Source organism: Mytilus californianus, unplaced genomic scaffold (assembly GCF_021869535.1).
Source record: "Mytilus californianus isolate M0D057914Y unplaced genomic scaffold, xbMytCali1.0.p SCAF_1, whole genome shotgun sequence".
Taxonomy (NCBI): Eukaryota; Metazoa; Mollusca; class Bivalvia; order Mytilida; family Mytilidae; genus Mytilus; species Mytilus californianus.
In genome coordinates, this window is record NW_026262581.1 from 55,096,666 (window position 1) to 55,109,066 (window position 12,401).

A 12,401-nucleotide genomic window follows, 5' to 3' on the forward strand; every position below is an offset into this window, starting at 1 on the left:
TGTTAAAGGCCGTACGATTGCCTATAATAGTTGCTCACATCAACTTCATTTGAACTTTGGTGGATAGTTGTCTCATTGGCAATCATACCACATCTCCTTATTTTTATATGAAAATGCTTTTGCTTTAAACAATAACAATGTTCTCACACCAGTCCCCCACCCCTCTTTTCTAAACTTAAAAGAAAAAGATGGAGATGTTGCATAAACGAGTAACGCAGGTTACAAAAAATAGACATGTACATAGACTTGACAAAGAAGCCATATATTGTAAAAAGTCTGCATATTTCTATCATATAAATCCATCAACAGAATGCTTTTATTATGTAATAAATATCTACATTGTATTTCCTGCAATACCTTTCACACAAGAAGTTTTTGTTTCAATCTGCATTTATAAGTATTCCAAGAAATGATGTTCTCCCGTAATTGTCATGACTGTAGATATGATTATTGGAATTGCCACTAGTTGTTCTGATAAAGGCGTGCTCGTCTTTTTTCATCCGACAAATTGTTGTCATGGACGCAGAAAAGTAACCACCCGAATCGACTTCACTTTCCCCTGTAGACGATATAACATTCTCTTCTACAACAAGCTCCGTCATTAAAAAATTTGCATTCACAGATGATATTGTCCATGAAAACATATAAATACCATCCTCTGGAGCTACAAATACCCCGTCATATTTATCGTAATGACCTCCTTCGTTGATGACGACAGTTTCGAATACAATAGTAGAATCAGTATTCAGAGTGAGGGTCTTGCTGTTAATAATTGCGCAGAACAAAACTGGTTGAGCTTTACCTGTCAAAATAAACAAGATAACATCACAATTAGTCGCAAAGGGCGATATGAGGTGGTGCCTTTTTGCCTCCTCAAATCCACAAGCCGTAAAACTATTTCAAATATATCCTTCATATTTAGCTATGCACGATACTTTCACGCAGCAATATTAAAGAAAGATAAGAAAAACAAGGCAAAATGTTACCAACACTATGGCAAAAAAAAAAACCAAAACGACAGCAATATACAAACACTACCAGAAAACTTGAGACTGAGGAAAATGAACAGCACCAAAACACTTGGGGTGATCTCAAGTCCCCCGGGAGCTAAAAAAGAAAGATCGTCGGAAAAATAAATTCATAACTTGGACCTAAAACTTAAAGTCATATGACACTTCAAATTTAAAAAAAAAAGTTGAAAGGTTTTATATACTTGAACGGTCAAGTCTTACTATTAAACACGTATACATGGACTTTCTTTTAAAAGAAAATCTTTTATCTTATCAAAATCATCAGAAATGTACTTCAATTGAATTATTGTCTTCCCGTACTCTTATTCGCCGAAAGCTTTTCCGTATGCAGTAACCTTAACAACGAGACCTTTCGTTAGTACTTCGGCAATCGCACAGGGCAACTGCGAGGGAAACCCCGTGATGAAAGTCAAAGGTACACAAACGTGGATGTTAGATAGTGTTAATTGATTCGGAAAGAACTATTTGAATACACCAAATCATTTTACAATTGTTATGAAAAAGTTTAGTAAACAAATAGAAACGCATGGAAAATAAAAAAAAATGAACATCGTTCTAGTGCATGTCCATTCTCTCACATATTTTTCACGTGCTCCATGATTCTTTATTGATTGTTTATTAAGGTCAATTTTAGTAAACTTCGGCAAAACAACACGATAGTTAATTAGCAGGGAAAGTTTTCACTGATTGAAATATTTTTTGTCAATTAAATGTAATGGATTCGTAATAAACGTTAAGAAAAAATAGTGCATGGAGGACGTAGTTGAGTATATATACACGCATAGGTTCAATAATTTCCTTAACCTTATAATTTCAAGCAACTCGTTTCATATAAAGTAAATAGCAAAACAATGGTCATTTGACCTTTATCTGAAGATATGGTAAAACAACTACAATTCACTGATCTTCAATTATGAACTATACCTACAGATATAGATATAGATACATTATTAAAGACTTCAGGTTATAATATGTAAGAAATTCAAAAGACAACTAATGGAAAAGGACAGATATCTTCAAGTCCTAATGAGTCCTTCAGCACGGGGCAAAAGCTTGCACTATCCTTCAAGACGGCACCTATCATTGGTTAAGCTGCGTTATTTACTAGAAGTAAAAAACGCTGCTTCTTTTTTCATTGAAGAACACAGATGCGGGTTTTATCCTTCCTTTCAAAAACAAATGACCTTTTTTTCAAAAGAATTAAAATGAAAATAATATCTAAAACAGAAACCATGCCCCACACTGATGAATGATCAGTTCGCATGTTTTTTCGTGTGTTGATTGCATATTTTCAAAAACCTCAGAAAAATTCTCGACACGTTAAGACTTGATGCGATTTAGACACCGCTTTTTTTTAAAACAGTATGTTGGCCTCTAAATGGTATTTGGTTATTCGTTTTGCTGGGTTGCTCACACATTTACGTAGATGTCAAATCTTCTTTTATTAATTATATTGTATTTTCTTCAAAACCAATCAAATAACATTAAAATGTTCAATTCTGAATTTGAAAATATGTGAAAACAGTTGTCATGAATTTTGATGTAATATTGCTATAAACTTATGTTTGCGAAAAAAACCCAAATGTAATATTAAAAACCCAATAGGACAATGTACAGCCATTTATTGGTTTTTAAAAATACAAGTGTATTTCAAAATTTGAATTGAATAAAGAAAATGTTATATTAGTATAAATAAAAAGATGTGGTATGAGTGCAAATGAGACAACTCTGCATCCAAGTCACAATGTATAAAAAGTTAACAATTATATAGGTCAAAGTACGGCCTTCAACACGGAGAACTGTATATGATATCAAATAAGTTAGATATTTTTTCGATATAATCATATGTAGTCTCTTTGCAGCATACACACGAATGAATAATGATATGTTATAATCAGTACACTAATAATTTTGAAAGAAACAACCATAGTCGATTAAACGTTCCAGTTCACATCTTTTAGATACGCTGTAACATGAATATCTAAATATTGGCATTGCCATTCCCAACAAGTAAAAGTGCATTTTTGGTTGAAGACCAGACAAAATGTCTGTCCTATCCATTAACATACTATCTTTTGAAGTGGTAGTCCAAATTTCTCGCCCTTAATCTGGTCAACCCACTTTGTAGAACCTACCTATTGGTCCAGGAGTTAATTTTTGTTTTAAGTCGCCCTAAGTCTTCATGAAATATTTGCCACTGGGCGTTAAAAACAACACTCAATCAAAAATTTTTGTTCATTAGAGTCCATAAATGAAAACTTATTGAACGTAACAGGCTAATAATTTAGAAAGACAGACGAGAAATTCGTCTACAAAGGACTCATCACTGGCGGTGAATAACAAAAAGTTGGACGGAAAAATTAATAACGAAAAAACCAAAAGTTTCACATACCATCGCTAAGGCGATCAATGACCGAGGGTAAAAACTTAAGTCTTTCGAATTATTTTTACATTTTATGGACAGTAAATTTATTCCATCAATACAGTCGTTTAACAATAAACAGAATTTTACTAACTTACAAGTGTGACTTTTTACTTCAATTCATGTGACCATTTTTTTTTTATTAAAAGACTTCTTCTTTTTTTAAATGGATTTGGGTCTCTATCTAACATAAGTCTCAATGGTCTTGTAGCAAAATCCTTTCTCATATTACCTTCTAAAATACATTTTTTTCAATGACAGTAAATTAATGCAGTAAATGTTTTACCACTTACTTTCGTGTTCTAGAGATACGATTTTAGTCTCTAGCAGTTCCAATCGGTTTTTTTAATAATTCTTCATCAAGTGACGTTGCATTTTGTATCGACTTTGTCAATATATGCCGTGTGGCACACATCAATACTAAAATGATTTACCAATGCATTTCTATGCTGTTCGGATTAATAACAATTAAGACGATACAAATTAAAATAGCACACTTAAATCACAGATGTACATACAGTACTGATAGAAGTACTATAGAATCATCTGACCGAAAAAGAAGCAATGACTTAAGGCGGCAGTCATACGATATCGCTGTGATATGAAATCTTTAGTAACAGTATTACGATAGAATTTCACGATGGTTAAGTTATTTACAGTAATTTTGTAGATAAATTAATTCTAGTTCTTGAGAATCTACTGTTGACGATAAAGATTTATCAAATAAGATTTAAGACACGTCTTTGCCAAAACTGTTGGAATTGTAATGTCCTTTATTCCACATATGTATATAGTTAACGGTGCAGTACGATACATATAGATTATAACATGGCATTTTTCATATCAGACCCCTTATCAGCCCGAGAGCCGACAGGCTCGAGGGATGATTTTGACCATGGGCTGATAAGGGGTCTGATATGAAAAATGACATGTTATGTTCTTTTTATCATATACTTCAGCAGATACCATACAGTACAGACATGAAAACTTTTTTAAACTTTATAAAGTTCATTTATTGTATTACTTGTTTTAAGTTTTTTAATAATATATTACCTGTTTCCTAATATAAACCGGAAACAGTTGATATATACCGGAAACAGTTGATAACAAAAGTCATATCACACGGCTAAGACAATTTTTCAAATTTATTGAATAAATATGTGTGTAAATTAGTTTTATCAAGGGGTACACTTATACCAATATATGATAAAAGAAAGTTATTTTATTTCTAGATAGATTTTCAGAGAAGATCAAACATAAAATACTGTGAAAATGCTATCAACTTTGTATTCGTGACTTCAAAAATATCAGGTTTATTTTTTAGTTTTTAATTTATGAAAATGATGAAAAAGATAAAAGTTCTTATATTTATGGTTTTTATGTTCCTTAAAATCAATGAGACTGAATAAAAATATTGTCGGTTCAGTGTATCAATATTTAAGATTGCATATACTGTTACCTGTAAAATGAATGCGCGCAAATGTAATCAAAAGCTGCGCGCAAACGTAAAATATTTTGATCCCAAATTGCGCGCAAATGTAATGTGCCCGAGCGGTTAATGTGGAAATGATTGAAAACTAAAACGCATCAAAGGGGCACATTACATTTGCGCGCATTTGGGGATTAACATATTTTACGTTTGCCCGCAGCTTTTGATTACATTTGCCTTTTCATTTTACAGGTACCACATGTAAAAATAACGATGATTCATAATACATATGACTACTATAATGATGATAATTATTAATTTTGAACATATTTGTAAATTTAAATTATACATTTTTAATATTGAATTCTAAACAAGCATGTGTAAAGTGATCTTGACACTATTTTTTTTTACATTTTAAACCACCACATTTATCAAAGTAAGAGGAATTGATACACCAGCAGCAGTACGCAGAAGTAAGATAGAGAAAACATTATCTGATGGAGCAATTCCGAAAATACCAGAAATGAGAAGTTGACAGAATTTCATTTCTTTCAGCAGTGAGCTTCAAATATTCAGCACGTTCCGACATGTAAAACTAGTACTTTTACTCTTCAGATTTGCTATGTTTTTACATTTATCATCTGTATATATTTCCAGGTCTAAGAGATTGTGCATAATAAAATGGACTTATCCTGTTTTAAATCCCACTTCCACCTCACGTTGGTGAGCAGGGGACGGAAGGGGTACTTGTAAAAAGTTATAAAAAATATTTCAATAAATAAATAGATGAATACAAACACATTTGTTCAACACATCACAAATTGTATATTTTGTAAACGAATTAATAAAGTTATTTTTTGAGAAACAATAATAAAAAAAAATATTTCTTAAAGAATTTACTGTATGTAGTCATTAATCACGGTGTGGACACTTGTTTTTCAAATAACCTGAGGCCTCGGTGGCTGAATGGTCTAACTAGTTAAAACCACTGTATTACTAGCTTGTCAATACTGAGGTTGTGAGTTCGAACCCTGCACGTGACAGATACGTTCGACTCTAATCTTAATTGACTAGGATTGTCAGCTTTCCTGCCAAAGGTCGGTGGTTCTCTTCGTGCACTCTGGCTTCCTCCACCATAAAAACTGGCCGCCACGAAATATCTTATAGTTTTGAAAGTGGCATTATAAACCATTTATCAATCGATCAATCTGAAATAACCTAAATGGTAATTTTTCTTTTAGAAATGGATATAATTTAATAATCGTTTTTTTACCTAAAAGTCTCGAGCATATGTCTTGAACTGTAAATTTGATCACAGTTTTTAGAGAAACGAAATCTTATTTCTTCAAATCGCACTACATGTAGTATGTTACTTTCTATCTATGTCGTTAGTATCTAATATGATTGACTTTGTCAAATTGAGATGCCAGATGTGTAGAATTACGAACAGGAGTTAAAATCGTTTCAACCGAACATTTGTTTGCATTTAATCTTTTTCTTGTGTCTTCATCTAAATAAGATCCAATGTGATCCAGAAGATATATATCAAAAAGTGATTTATGTTTTTATTTATTGCGCTCTTGGTATCATCTTCCTCCTTTTATGAAAGTTATCATAGTTTATGTTTTGTTTACATTTGTTAAAGTTGTCCGAAAAGCGGATTGTTATAAATTTTTTGCAAGCATGACCATCTAACACATTTTATACCATTAATGTAAAACATTTTTTTCTTTGAAGTGTTCGTTGTATAAATACAAGTCAACCCATTTCGAAGAACAGGAATTAACAATTTTATCGGTACAGATACACCAATAATTCTGTGTAACTATATAAATAACACATAGCTGAGAGGGTGATAGAGCAGATTGTTACCCCGAGAAAACATTGTCAACTGAGGCGAAGCCAAGGTTGACAATGTCTTTTCGAGGGGTAACAATCTGCTCTATCACCCTCTCAGATATGTGTTATTTAATTTATTATACTGAATGTTCTGTTATTACTGTCGATTAAATTTCAAATTCAAAGTAAAAAAACTATGACGTCTTGTACATAACAACCATCCGTATTTAATAAAGCGCACACTTAATAAAGCGTCTCCGTGAAGGGTAATAGAGTATTTGCCATAGGATATAGTCGTATTTAATAAAGCGCACACTTGATCAAGCGTCTCCGTGAAGGGTAATAGAGTATTTTCCATAAGATAGAATCGTATTTAATAAAGCGCACACTTGATCAAGCGTCTCCATGAAGGGTAATAGAGTAAATTAACACCCTCGTATTAGCCAATCAAAATATGGCATTTTGACATCAAGTATAATAAATGCAAATGTCTCCCCTGTGAAATGAGTTCAAATCTTAAATATTGATGTGGATATTTTCACGTGCAATTCATTTTGTGATAATATTAGGTTTTATTTTTAACAAGTTAATAAAACCCAAACTCACATTTCATGAGTATTTTGATAAGAACTTTCTATTGAGTACTGAATAGATCAAAGTACTTTCTACTGTGTACTCAATACACAGGCACTTGTCTCTGAAAAAAAAATCCTATATACCTTAATATAACACAAGGTACTTAACTCGCATCTTTGAAAAATGTCACCGGTCGCGAATTTCCGTTATATTTCGATTTCTCGGTTGGCTACCCCACTAAAACTTGTTATGCCGTAAATCTAAATTGATTTATTTACACAATGGTGTATAACACGCCTACCTTTGTTGTCGGAATCATTCGTAGCACAGGCCTCCCCAAGTATGTCAACCGTAATTATTTCGCATATATTTATGATACCTACATTAATAATGTAAGAAGCCTTTGAAAACTATCATATAGTGAATAGTTATAAATTTGTCCACCCTATGCACTGAAAAGAGGGAAAATAAACAAAAAACGAAAAACATTTTTGATAGTATTTGATGTTTCAATTGACAAAATGTAGTTATTCATACTGAAGAAGTGTTTAGTGCATTTTCAGTGTGTATTTTTTCCACATAAATATTATATATCCGTTTTAATATTTTTATGAAGTGCATTTAATTTCACAAAAGGATTTCGTGTTTCAATCTGCTTTAATCAACATTCCAAGGAAGGATGTTCGTTGTACAAAAAACAATTTAGATTATCATGACTGTAGATATAATTGCTGCCACTTTGACCAGTTGTTCTGACAAAGGCGTGTTCGTCCTTTTTCATCCGACAAAAGTCTGTCATTGACACAGAGGAGTGGGGACCCGAGTCGGCATCTTAGAATTATACTGGTTGAGTTTTCCCTTCAAAAATATACCCAAAAAAATCAAAATTATTCAAAACAGGAGGTTTTTGCTTCCTCCACAGCACAAAGTCATAGAACTATATCATAAAAGTATAACAAATACATCCTTCATTTTGATGCTTTGTCAAAAAAATTCCAAGCTACTTGAGGAGTGTGTCCATGAATGTTTTAAAAGTAGGCTTTATAAGTTCACCTTGTCTTATGAACCTTATTTATTTATTTATATTTATAGAAGATCATTTATCTTCCCTTTAAAATTGACTGAAATGCAAGTCAAAATGACTACAATGATACGATTAAGAAAGGTAAACCTATAAAACAGCCAAATATTTATTACATAATTTGTAGGTGAAAATGTGATAGTGAAATAGATTCATAATTCGTCAAATTGAACAAACATCAGTATCAGTAAATAGCGAACAATTAGTCATTTGACATTCATTTACAATATAAGGTCAAACAGCTATAATTTACAGTACTTTACATATATCGTAAAGATAAGTTATGAAATGTTGCACCTCTGCAAGTTCAAGAAGATTCTAACCTGTGGTTTTAGCTGAATTATTTGCTATATGGAATTACATATTTTGCCCGAAATTATCATTGTACAAAAATTTTTCTTATTTAACGAAACGCCATAAAAAGAAAAACAGATGCGATAGGAAGAAAACAACCACTTAACTACATGCCTTTGGATAGGTATACTATTGTATGAATTGTATATTAATGCATTACTATTTTGTACAATGTGATATTTATGAATCCTTAATTTTCCTTTAATCCGAGACAGTGATGTCTTGTCAAAACGATGAACATGTGTACTCATCATGATGGTACTTTTGGTAACATGTACAAAGATAACTGAGGACAAGCACCAAACAAACAAACAAAAGCAGACCCTCTCCCCCCTACAAAAAACGAAAAGCAAATAAATCTAACTTCAAACACCTTTACATCTTTGCCTATATGATGCTTAATATATTTGTAAGCGTGATCCAGCAAAACAAAATTAGCTTCTAAGGTGGACGAAATCCCTGATATTTTAATACATCCACCATTCACCCTTTTTCGCAAACTGATTAAGAAAATCTGTAATAAAAAGACCTATCAATTGCAATTTACGGTCTTTAACAGTCTCCGACAAATTCCTGAACATTTTTAGACTCTTTGCGATTTAGATCTTGACATATTGTATTACACCTGTCTATTGTTGAAGACCGTATGTTGATCTTAACATGTCATTTTGCTTTTTTTTTTGTCATATGGTTGCTGTGTCACTGACGTATATACATGTACCACATGTTCTTTTATTCATTGGCCTCCAAGACAAATTTAGTTGCATCAAATTATTCAATTTGGAAATTGACAAATTTGCGAATTGTAAAATAAGTTTTCTTAAATTATCAATATGGCAGACATTGTCCCTGTTTAGGGGAGGGTTGAGCGATCACAAACATGTTTAACCCTGCCACATTCTTGATGTGCCTGTCCCAAGTCAGGAGTCTGTAGTTAAGTTGTTGTCATTGTTTAATGTCTGGCATTTTTGTTTTTTGTAAACTGTTTTGTTATAAATTAGCCATTAGTTTTTTTCATGTGAATTGTTTCACATTTTTCATGTTGGATCCTTTTATTGCTAAACTAATACTAAACAGTATGTTTTATTCCCTCATCGTTGAAGCAGTACGGGGACCTATAATTGCTTATATTTACCTCATATGAACTGTGATGGAGAGTTGTCTTATTGGCAACCCATACCGTATCTCCTTATTTTTATATTTTAATATGGATAGCATTAAATAACTAAAGCCTTTAATTTGTTTCAAAAAATACATGTATAATTCAAAATAAAAATTAAAATAAGAAATGTTATAGAACTACTCCATGTGATACCAAGAAATAAGTAATTGTAATTTTTTTTTTTATATATTTAAGCGTTTTTTCTGTGAAGTTCAGTATAAACATGCATAAAAACTGCGCCTACCGTGAAATGTCTATTAAAATAGTAGTCTAAACAGTAACAATTTTCAATGAAAAAATCGAAGTCTGTTGCCTCTACGCGTTAATATTGATAGCTTAAAGTCATGTAATACTTCAGATTAAAAAAAAGTTTAAAATATTTTATATAATTGAATTTTACTACAAAACACGTGTACATAAATTTTCTTTTAAAATAAAATCTTTTTCTTATCAAAATCTTCAGAAATGTACTGCTATTGCATTATTGTCTTCCCGTACTCTTATTCGCCGATAGCTTTTCCGTATGCAGTGACCTTAAGCGTGAGACCCTCGGCAACCGCACAGGGCAAGTCCGAGGGAAAAACCGTGATGAAAGAAAAGGTTAAAACACGTGGTTACAATTATATACTGTTAATTGATTCTGAAAGACAAACAATTGTACACTAAATCATTAAACAACATTTATGTCAAAGTTTAATTATCAAAAAGAAACGCATGGAAATAAAAAAAATAAAATAAAACATCGCTCTCTAAGACTATATTGCATGTATATCATGTCACTTATTTTACACGTGCTCCATGATTATGTGTTGATTCTTTATCAAGGTCACGTTTGGTAAATGTCGGCAATAAAACACGAAAGTCAATTAGCAAGAAAAGATTTCACTGACTGAAATATTTTTTGTTGATAAAATGTTTTTTTTTATTTTGTCGTCCTTAATCTTTATGAAATATTCGCCACTGTAGGTTAAAACAACAATTAATCAATCAATCAAAAACGATTAATAAGTACTCATGACTTGAATTTCACACACTCGCACGTTTGTCTTAAAGCTTTTTCTTAAATTGATGTCTAAAATTAACAGAGATTATAGTTGATGCCCTTTCAATGGAAGTCCTTTCAATGGATAAAGTCTCTAGCTCAGAGAGCTATATGGTCCTTTTTCATATGACCTACAACAATGAATTTTTCATTGACAGTAAATCCATGCTGTAAAAATTTGTACCACTTACTTTCATTTTCTAGAGAAGCGATTTTAGACTCTAGTAATTCCAATCGTTTTTCCATTAATTCTTCATCCGACGATGTTGTATTTTGTATTGACATTGTGAATGTTTGTCTGGTAGCACACATCAACACTAATATGATTAACCAATGCATTTCTAGTATGTTCAGAGAAGAAGCAGTACTATAACAGACTAAATAAAATTAAATAAGTATCAAACTGTAGTCGGATTGCCAGTATCAACGAAAATATTGTAAAGAATCAAATTGTTGAAACGATTGCTCGGACCAAAAAAGGAGCGGCGAAGTGATGCTGCAGTTATATGATATCGCTGTGACATGAAATCTCTTACGAGTAAGTAAGTAGTGAATACTTCATTTCAAGAAGGTAGCTTAGCTTTAATTAAACTAATCTTCCAAATCAACAGTACAAAGCAGCTCTTATATCAATACAAATTATCTTTATGCAAATCTACAGTAAACACGGTCGAATAAGTGTTTTAATGAATATATCGTTTATTAAATAGAAATGCCCTTCATAAAGAGTTCATTTTCGTACAGTCTTAAGACTAGACGGTAGAAAGAGATTGTAGAAAATCATAAATAATCTCTGGTTAAAATTAAAGTATTTTGCCGGATCATATTTTCTTCTTTTTTTTCGTCTTAAGAATAAAGACTTTGTTTAAAATCTGCCTCATATCAGTACAAGTCAGGTACGAAGTTAAAACCCATTGCATAATCAACATTGTATTTAAAATATTTTCGTGCTATATCTGTTTAACATTTTATTTGTGATTTATAAATCATTTAATATGGCAGATTTTTTGTCAGAGATATCCTTTTTGAAATTTGAAAACGAAGTGGGTTTTTAAGACCATTGAATATATTAGAAAAACGTGTTTGCACGGTCTTAGGCTGAGTGTAATTTTTGTTCCAATATAAAAAATATATGGTATAGCTAATGAAACAACTCTTCACCAGAGACCAAATGAAGTAGAAGGTTAGCAACTATAGGTTTAAGTACGGCCTTGAACAATGAGCAAAACCAATACCACATAGCAAGCTATAAAAGGCCCCGAACTTAAAAATGTAAAACAATTCAAACGATAAAACTAACGGCCTGATTTATGTTCATAACGAATAAAAAAATATGATATACCGTAACAAACGACAACCACTGAATTACAGACTCTTGTCTTGGGACAGACACATGAAGAATGTGGCGGGGTTAAACATGTTTGCGGGCGCGCAAACCCTCCCTTAAACTGAGACAGTTGTGTAA

At 31.9% G+C, this 12,401-nt stretch overlaps 1 long non-coding RNA gene across 1 annotated transcript; it reads right to left on the reverse strand.

Annotated features, from left to right (window-relative positions):
- Positions 1–748: 748 nt before the first annotated feature.
- Positions 749–11,522, reverse strand: LOC127721620 (uncharacterized). Its single transcript, XR_007991358.1, has 2 exons — positions 11,128–11,522; positions 749–802 (listed from the first exon to the last, which is right to left on the reverse strand). It is a non-coding gene; the product is annotated as an uncharacterized LOC127721620 (long non-coding RNA).
- Between the last annotated feature and the right edge of the window lie 879 nt (positions 11,523–12,401).